Source organism: Monodelphis domestica, chromosome 2 (assembly GCF_027887165.1).
Source record: "Monodelphis domestica isolate mMonDom1 chromosome 2, mMonDom1.pri, whole genome shotgun sequence".
NCBI classification, from domain to species: Eukaryota; Metazoa; Chordata; class Mammalia; order Didelphimorphia; family Didelphidae; genus Monodelphis; species Monodelphis domestica.
Window position 1 is genome coordinate 369,815,518 of NC_077228.1, and position 12,910 is coordinate 369,828,427.

Below are 12,910 nucleotides of genomic sequence, written 5' to 3' on the forward strand. Positions count from 1 at the left end.
TACATAGCAGCACCTATACACTATGCTAGGTGGTTTATGTAGGTATGTGTGTGTACATAGATCTATATTGTGTGTGTGCATAGACACATACATATAGACATATAAGTATATTCTTCACCTAGCATAATGTATAGATACTGGCCTAGAAGTCAGGAAAAACTGGATTCAAATTTCACCTCTAATAACTGTGCAGTCCTAAACATGTTATTTAACCGCTCAGGGCCCCTGGGCAAACCTTGAAGACTATAAAATGCCAAGAGATCGGTATAAGAAAGTTCCTCACCATAAACTCCTTACTCCAATGAAATCACAAATCTGGTGCTATATATGGATGCATGTATATAAACCTAGATATGTGTGTATTTCTGTGTTTACAGATGTTTATAAATGTGTATGCATAAATATGTATATACAATACAGATCATCATAAAATATTATTTACATTCTTAAAGAGCTATCTATCTTAGAAGTTTAAAAAGGTTGTGACTTGCCAATGAACACACCAAATAATAAGAATCATAAGGATTTGAACCCAGGTCTCTGTGATTCAAAATATAGCACTAGTTGCCAATGAATCAATAAATCAATCAATAAACATTCATTAAATGCCTACTATGTGCCAGGAACTGTACTATGAACTGGGGATGCAAGAAGAAATTTTTAAAAACTGGGTTTTGCCCTCAAGGAGATTAGAATCTAATTTATTCTGTATTTGATGTTGCATCTCCATCAGAATAATATTGGTGTTAAAAAAGATATTTTGTGTATTTCAGGGAGAAAAATGGAGGTGATAAAAACTTAAAGTTCAGAGATATTTCTCAAATCCCAAATGTAATCTGGCCCACACTTTGAAGAAAGAGTACTGTCTCAGAAATCAGAGAACCTGGGTTCAAATCCCACCTATGATATTACCAGCCTGACCTTGGGAAAGTCCCTTATCTGATTACTCCCAAGTTTCCTTCCCTGCAAAACAAGATGGTTGGAGTTAGCAGGTTTCTGAAGTCTCTTCCAGCTGCAGACCAGTGACCTCTGGGTTAATTCTGGGTCCATTTCATTCCCCAAATCCAGTGTCCATCTAATATGTGAAACAGTCTTAATTAGAACCCTTTGTTCTCGTGATAGAATTTTTCCTTGAAAACCCTAACCTTCTAAAAAAAATGGCCCTTAAAAGCCAATACATCCATCACCATATTGGCAATACATAAAAGCTCCAAAGTACTCCATTTTGTAAACCAGAAGTTTTGAATACTTGGACTTAAATAAAATTCTTTGTTTGTGCACCTGCCTTGTGTTGGTGTGCAATGTGTGTATATGTCTATATAAAGTATTTTGTACCTATTTCTCATAATCTAAGGGCTCAATCTTAACCACAGCCATTTTTGTTGGGGGGATGTGGAAAGCAAAAGTTGAGTAATGAAACCAAAAGTATTGCTTTTCACATGATCGGTAGTTTCCTCTTTTGTCTATTTACAGGGTCTATGACCCCAGGATGCATTTAGATAGGTAGGGAGGTATGCCAGGAAGACATGTTAGAATAAAAAAAAATTACTAAACAGTTTAACACAGTTTTGCACTCTTATATTTCCTTCTGTGGTTTAATCAAAAAATAATTTAAATTTGCTATTTGGGGAGATTGGAATACTCAAGGATTGTGAGTATATCTCTTATAGAGCTATGATACCTTGAACCTGAAAGAGATTGTAGGGAGCAGCTCATCCCAATCTCTAATTTTAACACATGAGAAACCTGAGACCCAGAAGCTTTTTAGTGGCCAACATTAATCTCAAAGTTTGCCAATGAATAGATAATAGGGTGAAGAAAAGGATCCTAAGGAAAACTTCATCATTGTCTTTAAAAATCTATTCATTTCACTGAACATCATAGGCTCATCACATCGTTGATTAGAGCCAAAAGGGATCTCAGAAACCATCTGTCAAACTCCTTCAATTTACAGATTAGACAATGAAGGCCCAGAGAGTTGATATAGCTTGTCAAAGGTCAGGCCTGGAGTAATGAAGACAAATCTTCTTGAGTTCAAATATTACCTCAGACACTTACTAGTTGTGTGACCCTGGGCAAGTCACTTAATCCTCTTTGCCTCAATTCATTATTGGTAAATTAGATGGAGAAGACAATGGCAAAACATTCTTTGCCAAGAAAACTCTAAATGGGGTCACAAAGAGTCAGACACAAAGCAAATGACTGAACAACAAAAACCACACATACACAGCATGATTCAGTGTATGGAATGTTATATTTGGAATCGGAGTACTCGAGATCTAGTCCCAACTCTTCTACTTCCTACCTGTATGACCTTCATTCAGCAAACCAATAAACCTCATTAGGCTTCAGTTTCTCCATCTGTAAAATGATGGGGCTGGAATCAAAGGCCATTAAGATCCTTTCCTAACTCCAAATCTATGATTTTATAATCCTAAAATTCTCTGTGTTTATATGAGACACATATAAATGTCTGTGTGATACACACATGGAAAGACATCTATTTTTAGAGGTTCACCTGTCTAATAATGGGAGATCAGACTACCCAAATGCAAATATATACATACAAAGATATATGCATATATATATATATTCAGAAAGTATAACAACCAGATATATTACTGGGTAAAATAACTAGCATAAAAGAAAGAACCTCTGGTCATAGACTCAGAAAACCAGGGTTTTTGTGCTTGCTTTGACATTTACTTGCAATATAATCTGGACAAGTCATGTCACCTCACTGAGACTGTTTTTTCATCTGTAAAATGGAGGTAATAATACTGATACTACCTAAATAAAACCTTAAAACCCTATAAGATGTCAGTTATTAATTTTGAATGAGTTCTATTTTCTCTTCCTTTTAATTTATCCAGACCAAATTCTAAAAGCTCGAATGTCAACAGCTGCCTTCCAGAGGTTTTTGTTTTTTGTTTGTTTGGTTGATGGGTTTTGGTATTCTTCATCAATTTAGGTCATACTTTACAATTATTTCACATTTCAGTTGGTTTAGTATTGGGCAGGTGGGGAAGAATCCTCCATATACATTTGTTAATTTATAACTATGGGATCAATTTGACAGAGCATGCCAGAAATGGAACTAAACTACCTTGGGATCTACTGGAAAACTATAGATGCTGGCTGAATACTTGAGGCCTTAATACTATGAATGAAAAAAAAATACTATGAAAGAAAGAAAAGAAAGAAAGAAAGAAAAGGAAAGAAAAGGAAAGAAAAGGAAAGGAAAGGAAAGGAAAGGAAAGGAAAGGAAAGGAAAGGAAAAGGAAAGGAAAGGAAAAGGAAAGGAAAGGAAAGGAAAGGAAAGGAAAGGAAAAGGAAAGGAAAGGAAAGGAAAGGAAAGGAAGGAAGGAAAGGAAAGGAAAGGAAAGGAAAGGAAAAGAAAGGAAAGGAAAGGAAAGGAAAGGAAAGGAAAGGAAAGGAAAGGAAAGGAAAGGAAAGGAAAGGAAAGGAAAGAAAGGAAGGAAGGAAGGAAGGAAGGAAGGAAGGAAGGAAGGAAGGAAGGAAGGAAGGAAGGAAGGAAGGAAGGAGGAAAGAGGGAAGGAAGGAGAGAGGGAAGGAAGAGAGGAAGGGAGGGAGGGAGGGAAGGAGGGAGTGAGGGAAAGAAGAGAGGGAGGCAGGGAGGGAGGGAGAGAGGGAAGGAGGAGAGAAGGGAAGGAGGGAAAGAGGAGGGAGGGAAGGAAGAGAGGGAGGCAGGGAGGGAGAGAGGGAGGAAGAAGGAGAAGGAAGAAGGAGAAGGAGGAAGAAGAGGAGGAGAATGAGGAGGAGGAGGAGGAGGAGGAGGAGGAGGAGGAGGAAGAGCAGGAGAACAAGAACAAGAAAAAGAAAAAGAACTAGGTCAAGGACAAGGACAAGGACAAAAACAAGAAGAAAACAAAGACCTCAAAGGAGTTGTTTGAATAATACAGAGCTGAGTTAAAGGTGAAATGTCTATTCTGCAGTTTCATTAAATGTCCCATGATTTAATGGCTTAAATCTTTATCAGTGTGCATTTATGAATCTTTTGTGTTTAAGCATTTCTTTTGAGTAGAACAAATAAATAGCTGTCCTATTCCAGAAATACATCCATTATATATTGAGTATCTTTATATTTCCTTTGGGGAAGACCCTATATTTGAGTCTTCTTTAAACTAATTGATTTTCTCTAGAACTCCAGAGTAGGAGCCACAAAGAACTAAAAAGTATTAGGGGGGAAAAACCTGTCCCTTCTCTTTAGAATAGTGGCTCCCCCACCAACTAACTTAATTATGATCCCAGAGATAGGGCTATCTAGTGGGAAAGAGAAAGCACCCCAACCTCTCTGGGCCCAGGGCCATTTCTACTGTTAAAGGTGTATTTTTGCTGGCCAAAGCAAAACATAATGCATAGTAGGGAATCATTAACAAATTCATGAATTAGAGACCTGTTTGTACTGCTACTTTACAGGATAACTATATGTTAGCTAAAGACCAACCCTGTACTTTGACTACTGGTATTAGTGCATGAAAACATTGACTGAGCTGAGATGACCATTACTAAATTGAGATTCAGAAATTCTAATTTAGTCTTGAAAATTCATAACACTCATTGTCATTGAGTCATAGACATGGATGTCTAGTGAAGGCAGTAGTGTCTGTCAAATAAACTGTTTCAAATAGGTTAAGTAGGCACTAAATGGTGAGTTTGCTAAGTCTCCCATTATGGAAATCTCAGAGGGAAAGGGACATTCTCCATGTGGAGCCAGTGATATAGATCTTTTGGCTAGCTGACATTTTGCAGTGCCCCTTCACTCAAACAATGTAAACAACCACCTGTTTCACTTACACCATAGGGCTGACTCCATCTAAAAACACACATAAATATTTAAGATGGGGCACATGACAGTCTATGACACTGCCTCCTAATCCCTCCCCAAGGTTGGTAATATCATGAAGGGAGATTATGGGTGATGGGAGAAAGAGATAAAGAGTGTACACAAGAGGCCATGAGGTTAGTACAACGCCTCCATTTTACAGATGGGGAAGGTCATGAGTTATTTGGCAAGCTATTGGCAGGGACAGGATTAGAACAAGAGTACATAACTCCCATCTGGACCAAAAGGTCATCACTTATTCTTCCAAGTTAAGAAAACATCCCAACAATACTAGTACCACCCACCTTACTTACTGTCCAAAACAAATGCAATAGGAAAGTATGTTATCCTTTTGCCTAGTCTCCTACAGGTAAGCCTACACTGTTGAATACTGTATAAATGGAAAACCAAGGCACTTCTCAGAAATGAAGTGGGTTGATAACCAGGCCCTTGGGCTGAAAACAAACTGGCTGAGGAATATTATCCCAATCATTGACATCTCCCCCCCCCCCCAACCACCACCCCAACCAGGAAACTGGTCAGGCGTGGCGATTTCATACTTGTTACCACCAACAACGTCTTTGGGGTGTTTCACTCTGTGGCTTGCAACTTTTGAAAGCCCCAAATGACTAGACTAGGTTTTGAATATGATTACTTTATAGAAACCATCTTCCACACCAGAAAGCCCATGAGCTCTTGCTCCTGAGGCATTATCCAGAAGTGTGGGGCTAGAAGTCGTCCAGGTGGCAGGCCAACTGCTCTGCCTTCAAAAGATCAGAACTCAGAGACCAATGCCAAGAAAGCTAGGGCTATTATTCTACAGCAAGGCAAAGCCAAATCAGTTGACAATTCTGCCTTAGGAACTGAACACCAGCTTGTGCCTTATTAGCAGGGGAACACACCTCCCTCCTTATGTAATATGATGCCAGTTTACAACACAGGGGCACCCAAAGTTGTTCTCAGTGAAAGTACCCTGTGCTCCAGGGTTACTATGTCACTCACAAAGAACTGGTTTAATTCTCATGTCCTTCTTGGCTATCATGGTATTGATGTTCTTCCTATAAAGCTCTATGGATCACTCATTCTTTCTCCAGAGTGAGGCTATTAATGAGGCCAGTACTATTGTTCCCAGTTAGTAGATGGGAAACAAGGATGGGCATATGACCTCTCCTGAGCTTTCACATCCTATGGGGAGATATTTTCAAGAACCAGATATCCTCTGTCCTACTCCCTTAGCCATGGACTGAGTACCCCTAAACCAATTCAACAGTCGTTTGAGATTGAGTCCTTTCCTTGGACCTTCCATTGTTGCTTGCTGGTACCCTTCCCACCATTGTCTTTGTTCTACCTACCCTTCAAATGTGGGTTCAAATACCACTTCCTCTATGTAATCTTCTTAGGTCTCCGCAGCTGAACTGGCTCTGCTCTGTCCTCTGTATTTTCACGGTGTTTTGTAACTCATTGTATTCTCTTATGTGAAAGCTTAGAGGCTCATAGACCTGGAGCTGGGAGTGACCTCCAAGTCCTTCTAATCTCACCCCTCTGTTTTACAAAAGAGGAAACTGAGATCTCAGAAACAGGAATGACTTCCTTGAGGTCACACAGGTAATAAGTGTCAGAAATTGCATTTGAATTTATGTCTTCTGTGCCCAGAGATGGTGTTCTTATCACTGTCACAAACTACTTCCCTTATATACATTTCATCTGTCCTAGTAGGCTATAAGACTTTCAAAGGCAGAAATAGTACGTCACTTTTCTATCTCTCACAATGCTACTCATACATTAAACATTTAAAACATTTATGGAATTAATAAATAGGTTGTTATTAGTAGATGGAAAATTTCCACCATTTTTTAAATATGCAGACTTTGGGCTTAAATTGCGCCTGATTTTTTTTGAGGTGAAAAGGTCCTTCCTATGTTGTCTTCAGTGAAAAGTTGCATTAATCCTTTCAGACCAATTCAATGTCATTTAGCAACTGCTATTCTAATGTGTCAGGTCAAGTTGTTATCCAGTCTGCATGATTGTGAATGAACACCTGTATCCTTAATTACATACACGCACACACACACATACACATACACATGCCTAGTCCATTAACTTTTCCTGTTTCCCTTTAAGGTATAGATACAACTAGTACAGACCATTGTTTACATCAAAAGAAATGAGAAGCAAAAAAGCATCGCAAGATACCCATTGATTGGAATAGAGCTACAAAAGTTGTGGCATGTGATTGTGATGGAAGACTATTGTGCAATAAGAAATAACAAGTGGGACAGTCTCAGGAAAGCCTGGGAAGACTTCTATCAACTGAAGCAAAGTGAAATGAACATTGTATATAATAACAGCAATATTGTAATGGTGACTGGCTGGGAAAGATTTAACTACTCTGATTGATACAATGATCCATGATGATTCAAAAGAATTCATGATGGAAAATGCTATCCACCTTGAGAGAGGGAGCTGATGAACTCTCAATGTAATTTGAACATTTTTTTCACTTTCATTATTTTTCTTGCTTTCTTTGTACTATAGTGAATATGTAAACATTTTGCATGACTTCACATTTATAGTGGGTATCACATTGCTTACCTTTTCAAAGGGTGGGGGAGGCACTACAGGGAGAGAAAAGATTTGGGACTTGAAATTTAAAAATGAATGTTAAAAAAAGAAAAAGAAAAAAGTACCCAGCTATAGGAGACAGATAGAGCCAGTTCAACTCTTCCTGCCAATGAACTTCTCCCACTACTGCAACCAATTGTCCAACAAGCATTTGTTAAGCATTTTCAGTGTTCCAGGCACTGTGCTAGGTGTTATGGATAAAAATACAATGAGACAATTCCAACTCTTAAGAACCTCATATTCTGGTGTTCACTTCAGCAGCACATATACTAAAATTGGAACAATACAGAGAAGATTAGCATGGCCCCTGTGCAAGGATGACATGCAAATTCGTGAAGCGTTCCATATTTTTTTACTACAAGGGTGGAGGGGATATGATTGAGGAGAGACGCTAAGTGAGCACCCTAATGCAAATACCAACAACAGGGAAATGGGTTCAGGAGCAAGGACACATGTGATACCCAGTGGAATTGCGCGTTGGCTAGGGGAGTGGTGGGAGTGGGGGGGGGGGGGGGGGAGGAAAAGAAAATGATCTGCTTCCAATGAATAATGTATGAAAATGACCAAATAAAATAATGTTTTAAAAAAAATAAAAATATAATCTTAAGGGAAATAAAAAAGAACCTCATATTCTGAAAATACTAGAAAATACTTCTATTTCCCCCTTTGCTACTCAGTAAAAAGGTACTATTCCATAATGAATATCAATCTTGGGGCAGCTAGGTGGCAAAGTGGATAGAGTGCTGGGTCTCGAAGCTTGAAGATCTGAATTCAAATTTCACCTCAGACACTTACTAGCTACCCTGGACAAGTCACTCAATCCTCTTTGCTTCACTTTCCTCAGCTGCAAAATAAGCTAGAGAAGGAAATGGAAAGGATCATGAAGAATGGAATATAACTGAAACCACTGAACAACAATTTCCTGGCTCTATTGGAATATATCATAAAAAAAAAAAAGTTTTTTGAATGCCACCTATAGGATTAAAGCTACTGTTGAAAATTTTATAGAACTATATGGAATGCTAGAGCTAGTTACATTTCAGCTAGGCCAACCCACCATTTAACAGATGAAGAAACTGAGATTCAGAGAAGTTAAATGCTTTGCTCAAGGTCACTAAGGTAGGAAATAGAAAACAAGTCTCCTGACTCTGAGTCAAGGATTCTTTCTCCTGCATCATGCTGTATTCATTAAATTAATATCTGTACTGATTGTGGTCATTGGTCCCATCTTGAACAAAATCTCTTAGGTATATTTCCCCTTTAGTTCAGGGGGAAATTTTATCAAATTGGAACCGAAAATGGAGAGTGAAGAATCAGAATATATTCCTTTCAGAAGCATTTTTTTCCTTTCAGGTAATAATCATTTACACTATAACAACCCAATTCACTTCCAAAAGTGTGAAAAAGAAATGTCTTGTCCCACTCAGCTGAGCCCAGGCTAAGGACTTCCAGAGAAGATCCACCATGTTGGATTTATGTTAGAAGTCAGTCAGCAGGTGTGAGGTATGGAGCACAAGTGAGAGGTAAAAGGTTTTTATTACATAGAGCTACAAGACAAAATAGCCAGAGTTTAACTACTATCCCAAGAGAAGAGTGACATGGTTTATCCATAGGTAGAGTTAAATCTCTGAATATTAAATGCAGTCAGAAAAGAGTATATACTAAAATAGGGTCCATATGCCAAGTCAGCAACATTAATACCATGGAGCAACACATACAAAAGGACCAAAAGATGGGAATCGCTCAGTTCCAGGAGCTTCCAGTGCTATGTTTCACTTTCTCAGCACCTTTTGAGTAGGTGGGTGGTACCCTATGCATCTCCTCCCACCACCCAAATACACACACACACACACACACACACACACACACACACACACACACACATATTCCTCTTCCTACCTAGCAAACTGCAACTTTTACTGCTAATAGCAGCAGATGACAAACTCTTACAAGCAAAAATACCTCTTCTTTTGTGCTATTGGGTTTCAATCTTATTTAAAATTATCATTCTGCCATAAGTATTCCTGAGCTCTAACGATTTACCTAGCACTCTACTAGGTACACTGGGGAATACAAGCTAAATCATGGTTCTTGTCCTTGAGGACTTAATAAGCTACTTGGGGAAATTAGATTAATATAAATGAAAAAATTATACAACAATTAGTAGAGTCACAAATTGAGCAGTAAGTGATATAGTACAGAGAAGCTAGGTGTCACAGTTGATAAGTGCCTAGAGTTAGGAAATTAGAAAGATCTGAGTTCAAATCCAGCCTCCGAAACTTATTGGCTATGTGACCCTGGGCAAGTCTTAATCCCCTTTGCCTCAGTTTCATCATCTGTAAAATGAACTGGAGAAGGAAATGTCACACCATTGCAATTTCATTGCCAAGAAAACCTCAAATGGGGCCATGAAGAGTTGGACATAATTGAAATGTTAAAACAACAAATGAATTCTGAAGAAATTCAAAGAAAAAAGAATCCAGTGGGTGTCGGAGGTATGCTAGAAAGCTTTAAGGAAGAGATGGCACATGAGTCAGAGACCTTGAAGATGAACACGATTTGGACTGATAGAGGAAAAGGTATTACATCCCAAGATCAGTGCTAATCTAGCCTTCTCCTTCATTCTGGGAATTTTAGCTGTTATTACTCACCTACAGGTCAATGGACTGAGGATGCTGGAAGAATTCTAGTTATTTCATTGGCCTGTGATGGTTCCATGAATCACTGTTAGATTGTTTAGTGGATTTCTTAATCAGAAAAGATTCTTTTCTTCCATGTATAGAAAAAACAATTTAGACAAACATAAAGAAAAAAAGCAAGCAAGGTACCACAAAGCCACAAGGCTCTCAGATTGCTGGTATTATGCTCTGTTTACTTCCAATGAACCCTCAGCAGTATCCACCAGACCGCCTCTTTGTACTGCTCCTATTCATCAAATGCTTTTGCTCACAAAAGAGCATTCAACATAGATCCAAAAAGTATATCACTCATAAGAAAGATGAATATAATATGCTTTAAAACATATAGCAAATATATTGAGTTTATCTTTATTTCCAGTTGAGATGTTTATTAATATGATAGGGGGTAAGATGAGAATTCTCTTCTAAATTACTAAATATATTTCTATTGAACAGATTGCCAGAGAGGCAATATGGTATAGCTGATATAGTTTAGGTCATGGAGTCAGGAAGACTTGAGTTCAAGTCTTCTCTCTGCTATGACTAAGAATAAATAACCTCATCTCTCTAATCACCAGTTTCCTAATCTATAAAATGGGAGACATGAACTGGTACAGTTCCTTCTAGCTCTCAATCTGTTCTCCATTACCATTTGCTTTGAATTCAAAATGCCACTTTTTATCAAAGAAAAAATATTATACACCCTTTGAAGTGAAGTCAAGAAGAGTTTACTTTCTGCTAGACTAACTTGCATTCCAAAGTAACTTCTTTTGACCCACAACCTATTCTTTCAAGGAATATTGTATGGAATCATAGCATTAGAACTGATAGGGAACTTGGGTCATCTCATGTAACCCCCCTCACACCACTTAATTTTACACATAAATAAACTAAGGTCTAGAAATAGGAAATTACTTCCTCAATGATTTTAGCCTACTCTTCAGACTTCAAATATACTGCCTTTCCCCTCCCATTACATTATATATTAATGTATACATAATGACATATATTCATTTGATATTACATGTCATAAAATACTGTGTATTCTGAATAATAACACCTACAGCTTTTTCTTCTTTCTCTTTATCCATTTCCTGAATGGATTTCCTTTTTACTATTAGAAAAAATCAAATATCTAAGAATGGAGAAATGCCACTTCCAAATAGTTATTTTTCTTTTCTTTCCTTTAATTTTTTCAAGTCAGCCATGTTAAAAATCCCCAATGCCGGAAGGATTTACATGTGAATTCTACCAAATGTTTAAAGAACAATTAATCCTATATTAATTAAACTATATAAACTTTTTGGGAAAAGACAAAGAAGGAATCCTACCAAATTCCTTTCATGAAACAAATATAGTGCTGTTGCCTAAACCAGGAAGAACAGAGAAAGAAAACTATGAGTGGAGGGGAGCAGAGCTAGGGAGGAGAAGTAGTGGGGTAGGAGAGGAAATCTTGCTTTAAATTGTACCTGTTCATTCTGTCCAAAAAAAAAAAAAAAAAACCAAATAATTCTTTAATTAAATTTGAAAAGTTCTGCCTTTGAGACTAGAGCAGAAGTTCTTAACTTGTGAGTGTGTGTGTGTGTGTGTGTGTTGTGGATCCCTTTGTTAGTCTAGTAAAGCTTATAGAAACTCCTCAGAATAATTTTTAGATGTATGACATGAAACAGATAGGATCACAAAAATCAATAAATAAAATTATTAAAATGTTTTTAAAAACAGCAACAAATTCATGGACAAGTTAAAAATCCCTGGTCTACAGAAAGAAAGGTTGATAGGTACAATAACAATCCTTTATAGTATGCAGATATAATTTTTATGGGGAGTTAAATTGTTACCATTCAATAAACTAATTTGGAAATTTATTCATTGGAAGTGTAAAATTGAGATTTGAACTCTGGACTTCAATCCCCACAAGCCCTTACTCCACTTCCCCAAAATGCTTTGTAATCCCACGGAATTCTGAGGTGGGCTGAGATCGAGGAAGGATTTAAGCGGATGGCAAAGGTTTTTGGGTCTCTCTCTCTCTCTTTTGGACTTCCGTTTTGGAGCAGACGCGTCTCTTCCGTGATGTGAGGTTATCTTGCCTGGGCCTCTGGCCTAGGCACGTGTTTTTTCTTATTCTGTATTTTCTTTAATCTTTAACCTTTAATAAACCTCTAAAAAATATAATACTCCTTGCAGAGAGAAACTAATTTCTACCTGCCTCAGTCTCCCCATATTCCTAAATTTTAATCTTTACAGGAGAAAGAGGTGGAGTTCAACGCATGGCAACAATGTGGAGAAAACTCTCCAGAAGCCACTCCACCCTCCACAAACCCTTCAACCATGCAACAACACTGTCAAACAGGAAATCTGAGCCCATCCTAGTTCTGAAGCAACCCTCATGATAGTGGCCCAGCTCACTCTTTCCTAAGCTTAGTGTAAACACTAGAGAAAGACAGGCACACCCAAGTGATAGCAATGCAAGGTGCTAAGCGGCCTCTCACACCCTTCTGAAACCATTGCTCTTGCACCAATGGTGAGTGCTAAAGACAGGTGAATAGCAACAAGACTTTCTTTCCGTCCAAAGACTGGGATCATTCCATTCTTGACAAGATGATGAGGGGCCAGGGGCAAAAAGGCATGTGAAACTGGGCTTTAGCAGCATTTTCAAAACAAATTAGAATGGTTTATTAAAACTTTAAAGAATCCTTCAGTCATTACTTAACTGGGATGAAACAACCGCCACAACCTAATGGAGAGATGCTGGGTGATCTATAAT

The 12,910-nt window shown here is 38.0% G+C and overlaps 1 non-coding gene across 1 annotated transcript; it reads left to right on the forward strand.

Annotated features, from left to right (window-relative positions):
- The first annotated feature begins 7,713 nt into the window (after positions 1–7,713).
- On the forward strand, positions 7,714–7,820 carry LOC130457652 (U6 spliceosomal RNA). Its single transcript, XR_008916944.1, has one exon. It is a non-coding gene; the product is annotated as a U6 spliceosomal RNA (small nuclear RNA).
- Positions 7,821–12,910: the final 5,090 nt, after the last annotated feature.